At 48.2% G+C, this 5,654-nt stretch overlaps 1 protein-coding gene across 1 annotated transcript in view; it reads right to left on the bottom strand.

The window, feature by feature from the left end:
* ZNF639 (zinc finger protein 639) overlaps window positions 1–5,429 on the bottom strand; it is a 12,899-nt gene extending 7,470 nt beyond the window's left edge. The window contains exons 1-2 of the mRNA XM_017506296.2: window positions 5,296–5,429; window positions 218–288 (exon numbers count right to left, since the gene is read on the bottom strand). The gene's annotated coding sequence lies outside the window, so the exon portion shown is untranslated. The remainder of the gene's footprint in view (window positions 1–217; window positions 289–5,295) is intronic.
* Between the last annotated feature and the right edge of the window lie 225 nt (window positions 5,430–5,654).

Below are 5,654 nucleotides of genomic sequence, written 5' to 3'. Positions count from 1 at the left end.
AAAAAAAAAAAAAAAAAATACTGTCACAAATATGTATCGGCCTCCTGGTTTCCAGAGAAAAAGTACTTATCACATACAACATCAGCATATAAATAATTTTCAAGAAGAAAATTATTTTCCTATTTATGAGGTGACATTCAACATTCTACCGATAACACAACAGATGCAGCAACCACTGTCCAATTAAAATAAATTAGTTTCAAAACGGTTCACTTACGTGGTATAATTCTTACTACTGAAGCGAGGAAAAACGAATTACAATAAGTTTCTACAGATGGTAAAAAATGCCTGTAAGTAAAACATGAAAGAAGGCAGTAAGCAAAAATATAGCTTATTTCTAGTACTGACTAATATAATGGTACCAGATCTTTAATCAATTGGAAAGTTATACAGAACTAATTAAGGTATATTACTTTGAATATAATATACTATGTACTAAAAACTGCATATATTATATACTGACAAATACGTGATTACAAGTACATTTCTACATTTATTGAAATGATTTACCTTCTATAGTTTTTTTGACAGAGTCTCACCCTGGCCTACAGTTAAATCTTTTGACACCAAAATAGGAATATGAATCTGAATTAATTTATTTATCCATAAGGAAAGCAAGCATAATGAAAGCAAACCAAATTTACAAACTTTTTGTTTTTGACACGGAATTTTGCTCGTCACCCAAGGTGGAGTGCAATGGCACAATTACAACTCACTGCAAACTCTGCCTCCCAGGGTCAAGCGATTCTCCTGCCTCAGCTTCCCAAATAGCTGAGATTACAGGCACATGGCACCACACCATGCTAATTTTTTTATTTTTAGCAGAGACAAGGTTTCACCGTGTTGGCCTGGCTGGTCTCAAACTTCTGACCTCAGGTGATCCGCCTGCCTCGGCCTCCAAAAGTGCTGGGATTATAGGCGTGAGCCACCCCGCCTGGCCCAAATTAAGAAACTTTAAACTGTTACAGTCCTTACAGATTTAAGAAACAAAAGTGGCTGGGCACAGTGGCTCATGCCTGTAATTCTGGCACTTTGGGAGGCCAAGGTGGGTGGATCACCCGAAGTCAGGAGATCAAGATCAGCCTGGCCAAAATGGTGAAATCCTGTCTCTACACTGTCTCAAAATCATTACTCACTTCTTGTTATTGATGAGGAAACAGGCGCAGCAAAGTTAAGTCAAAGCTGGATACTCAATAAATGCTGTGGTTGAGATTTGAATAAAAGTTTACCCAATTTTATTTATTAATTTATTTGAAACAGAGTCTTGCTCTCTCACCCAGGCTGGAGTGCAGCGATGCGATTTTGGCTCACTGCAATCCCCGCCCCCTGGGTTCAAGTGATTCTCATGCCTCAGCCTTCCGCGTAGCTGGGACTACACATGCACGCCACCATGCCTGGCTAATTTTTGTACTTTTAGTAGAAATGGGGTTTTGCCTTGTCGGCCAGGCTGGTCTCGAACTCCTGACTGCAAGCAATCTGCCCGCCTCGGCCTCCCAAAGTGCAGGGATTACAGGTGTGAGCCACTGAATCTGGCCGGTCTATTCAATTTTAAAGCCCATACTTTCAATTCCTTTTATTTTTGGAAATAAATAGGGAAATAAGGTGACCACCCCAGCTCAGGTTGAGTAGTGTCTCAGGTTATTGTTCTTCCCACTGAAGCAGTGGGCAGATAAGAAATGTTAGAAATAGAAATGTATTGTTAAGTTTTCTCCACCAATTTTATACACTGCTTTTTTTTTTTTCTTTTTGAGAAAGAGTCTAGCTCTGTTGCCCAGGCTGAAGTGCAGTGGTGCGATCTTGGCTCAGTGCAACCTCTGCCTCCCTGGTTCAAGTGATTCTCTTGCCTCAGCCTTCTGAGTGGCTGGGATTACAGGCGGGCGCCACCACATCCAGCTAATTTTTGTATTTTTAGTAAAGATGGGGTTTCGCCACATTGGCCAGGATGGTCTCAAACTCCTAACCTCAAGCAATCTGCCCACCTCGGTCTCCCAAAGTGCTGGGATTACAGGTATGAGTCACTGCGCCCAGTGTACAGTGCGTTTAACCCATAGTGATACATGACAGGTGTTCTAGTTGAGGTGCACATACTATTTTTGCTTCTTCATTAAGCTCTGGGTATATCAGCAGTAAAGTGATATGATAATACAGCAGGGAATGAGATAGTGCTTTTCAGTTTACTGAGCATTTTCCTAACGCTTATTCTATTTCATCTTCAAAACAGTCCCATGAGGTACATAGAGGGGTTACTATAAAACCCATTTACACTTTTACTGATGCGGGAAGAGCCTTAGTGAAAGTTAGGTCAACTACCAAGTGGGAGAACCCGAGATGAAAATGCATGTGTTCTGACCCCTGGGCACTAAATAACCAACACTATGTGAGTATATTTTCACTGCTAATCACCGTCACTAGCAAGTTACATCTTGCTCCCAGCTCTTAGCTACCAGTTGGGAGAAGAGGAAGGGAACAGCCTAAAGAAACCGTCAACCATGAAATGGACAGAAATGATATCAATATATAAAATGCCTCACCTAACAACATAAGCAGTCATTCCCTCAGTAACCATTCCAATTCACTGCACTCAAAATTAAAAAGAGAAGAGCTGTTTCCATCTTTATGTAATAAACTAAAACCTCAAGACTTAATACTGCTTTTGTATACTTCCAGGATTCATATAGCCCAAACTTCACACTTCATGTTCTAAATACTCTAAAAGTGTCAGAACACTGAAAACTGTCAGGAGCACATGCTTAGTAGTCTCTTGTTATTTTAGAATACATTTCGGCCGGGCGCGGTGGCTCAAGCCTGTAATCCCAGCACTTTGGGAGGCCGAGGCAGGTGGATCACGAGGTCAAGAGATCGAGACCATCCTGGTCAACATGGTGAAACCCCGTCTCTACTAAAAATACAAAAATTAGCTGGGCATGGTGATGTGCCTGTAATTCCAGCTACTCAGGAGGCTGAGGCAGGAGAATTGCCTGAACCCAGGAGACGGAGGTTGCGGTGAGCCGAGATCACGCCATTGCACTCCAGCCTGGGTAACAAGAGCGAAACTCCATCTCAAAAAAAAAAAAAAAAAAAGAATACATTTCAAGTTCTTTAGAACTTGAAGAATAAAAGTAAAAAAAGGAAAGCAAGTGTGTTGTTAAAACTAATGTTGCAAGCTGGCCTGGATTCAGGCCCTCAGGTGAGAGGAGCAGGGTCACATGGATCAGGAAGGGTTTGACTCCTACTTAGGGGCCGAAGAATATCCAAATGTCTATCGGACTTCCTTTCAGCATGATGGTGAGACGACTACTCAAGATCAAAAGTGCTAACCATCCTTCATTTTAACAAACATTTTTATGTGCCTTCTCTGTGCACAACAGCCGTGAAAAAAATTTAGCTTTTTACTCGAGGATGTCAGAAACATTTGCTCACTAGTCTTCCTTTCCTTTTTTTTAAATAGAGATGGGGTTTCACCATGTTGGCCAGGATGGTCCTGATATCTTGACCTCGTGATCCTCCCACCTGGGCCTCCCAAAGTGCTGGGATTACAGGTGTGAGGCACTGCGCACGGTCTCACTAGTCTTTTTCTCTTCTTTTTGAGACGAAGTTTCGCTCTTGTTGCCCAGGCTAGAGTGCAATGGCGTGATCTTGGCTCATCGCAACTTCCGTCTCCCGGATTCAAACGATTCTGCTGCCTCAGCCTCCCCAGTCGTTAGGATTACAGGCATGCACCACCATGCCCGGCTAATTTTGTATTTTTAGTAGAGACAGGGTTTCTCCATGTCATGCTGGCCTCGAACTCCAAACCTCAGGTGATTTGCCCGCCTCAGCCTCCCGAAGTGCTTGGATTACAGGCGTGAGCCACCGCACCCGGAACTCAAGGATGTCAGAAAGATTTGGTCAATAGTCTTTTTCTTTTTTTTTTTTTTTTTTTTTTTTGAGACTGAGTCTCGCTCTGTCGCCCAGGCTAGAGTGCAATGGCGCGATTGCTCACTGCAACCTCTGCCTTCCAGATTCAAGGGATTCTCCTGCCTCAGCCTCCCAGTAGCTGGGATTACAGGTGCCCATCATCACGCCCAGCTACTTTTTGTATTTTTAGCAGAGACAGGGTTTCACCATGTTAGCCAGGGCTGGTCTCTAACTCCTGACTTTGTGATCTGCCTGCCTCGGCCACCGCGCCCGGTCACTCACTAGTCTTCTCAGCAGGAAGATTCGGAATCATAAGCAACTTATCACACAGTTCTCCTCCCTCCCTTCGCCTCCAACTTAAACACAAACGACGTATGTAACATGTGTCAGGAGGAATATCAGAAAAAAATGTTTAAAAAATTTTATATCACCTAGACTATTTACCCAGAAAACCCACCGTTAACAAGCACTTTTCTTGTGCTAAGATCTCTCTCTATATATACTTTTTTTTTTTTTACATTTATGAAAAGGGAATCGTGCCACATGAGACATTTTTTCAAAAAAGGCACCTTAATACATGTCAGTATCTTTCCACGTCATTTTTTTCAACCAACAAGTCAGCAATTATCAAATGAATCAACGTTTTAATAGGCCTTTCATGCAATGTGTGTTCTAATTGGTATAAGACGGCTTCATAGTAACTAACTCCATTTTAAAGTAGTTAAACTTTCCTTTTCGTTCTCATAAAAATGAGCATATGCTTTAAATTTGAAAAGAAACACGTTGCAGGAGAGGCTGAGCTAGAACCCACTCCGCGTCCCACTTGGCGGCACTTTCCCGAAACACCGCACGGCCGCTGAGAATTTCATTGGCCACTTGTCAGTCCGGCACAAAAACCTCTCTGTGTCAAACAAGTATTAACGGCTCCACATCCCTGGTTTCCCCCGACTGCACTTAAAAGCAAAACCAAAAGAGGGTTTTCTCCAGGCGCGGGCGACTCTCGGCCGGAGGCTTCGGGCGCCGGCTTCGGCGCGGCCCTCGGCGGCCACGGCCGTTGCGCGAGCCCGGGGAGGCGCCGCCGGAGGCCACGGAGCCGCCGGGCAGGGCCGCAGCGCCGGCAGGGACGAGGGGCGCCGGGGACCCGCCCCGCCCGCGCCCCGCAGCCCGCGCCGAGATCCCCCAGCCCCGACCGCAAAGACTCGGTCCAGCCCAGGCGGCGGGGCCGAGGCGTCCCGCGCAGGAGCCGGAACCGCCCCCGGGGGAGGGGAGCCCCCACCGTCTCACGAAGGCGGTTTCCGCGTCGGGGGGCTCCGGCCTCGCCCGCGCTCTCCCGCTGGAAGCGACGCCCGCACGCCGCGGCCCTGCAGCCCCCGGCGCCCGCGCCTCCCGCGCACTCACCCGTCAGTCCCCCGGGGCCCGCCCGGCCGGCCCAGGCGCAGCGCAGAGGCGGCGGCGGCCGAGGTGCCCGAGCGCGGGCGAGGGCGGCGCGGCCCTTCCCTCCCGGACGCGGCGCTGGGCGGGCTGCACTCCGCGCGGGCCCCGGCCTAGGCTCCGCGGCCGCCGCGCCCTCGCCGCCCCGCTCCGCGCCTGCGCCGCGCACCTCAGGGGCCCGCGAGAGGGCGGGGACGCGGCGGGGCGAGGTGGGGGCAGGGCGCGGGCCGCGCGAACGCCCCGCACACGCGGCCTGGGAGCGACCACCGGCCCGCAGCCCCGGGGGGTGCCCAGCGGCTCGCGCCCCCTGCCGGAGGCCTCGCGCC

Source organism: Cebus imitator, unplaced genomic scaffold (assembly GCF_001604975.1).
Source record: "Cebus imitator isolate Cc_AM_T3 unplaced genomic scaffold, Cebus_imitator-1.0 Scaffold353, whole genome shotgun sequence".
NCBI classification, from domain to species: Eukaryota; Metazoa; Chordata; class Mammalia; order Primates; family Cebidae; genus Cebus; species Cebus imitator.
The sequence above is the reverse complement of the archived record's forward strand: the minus strand, read 5'-3'. Positions and strand labels throughout refer to the sequence as shown.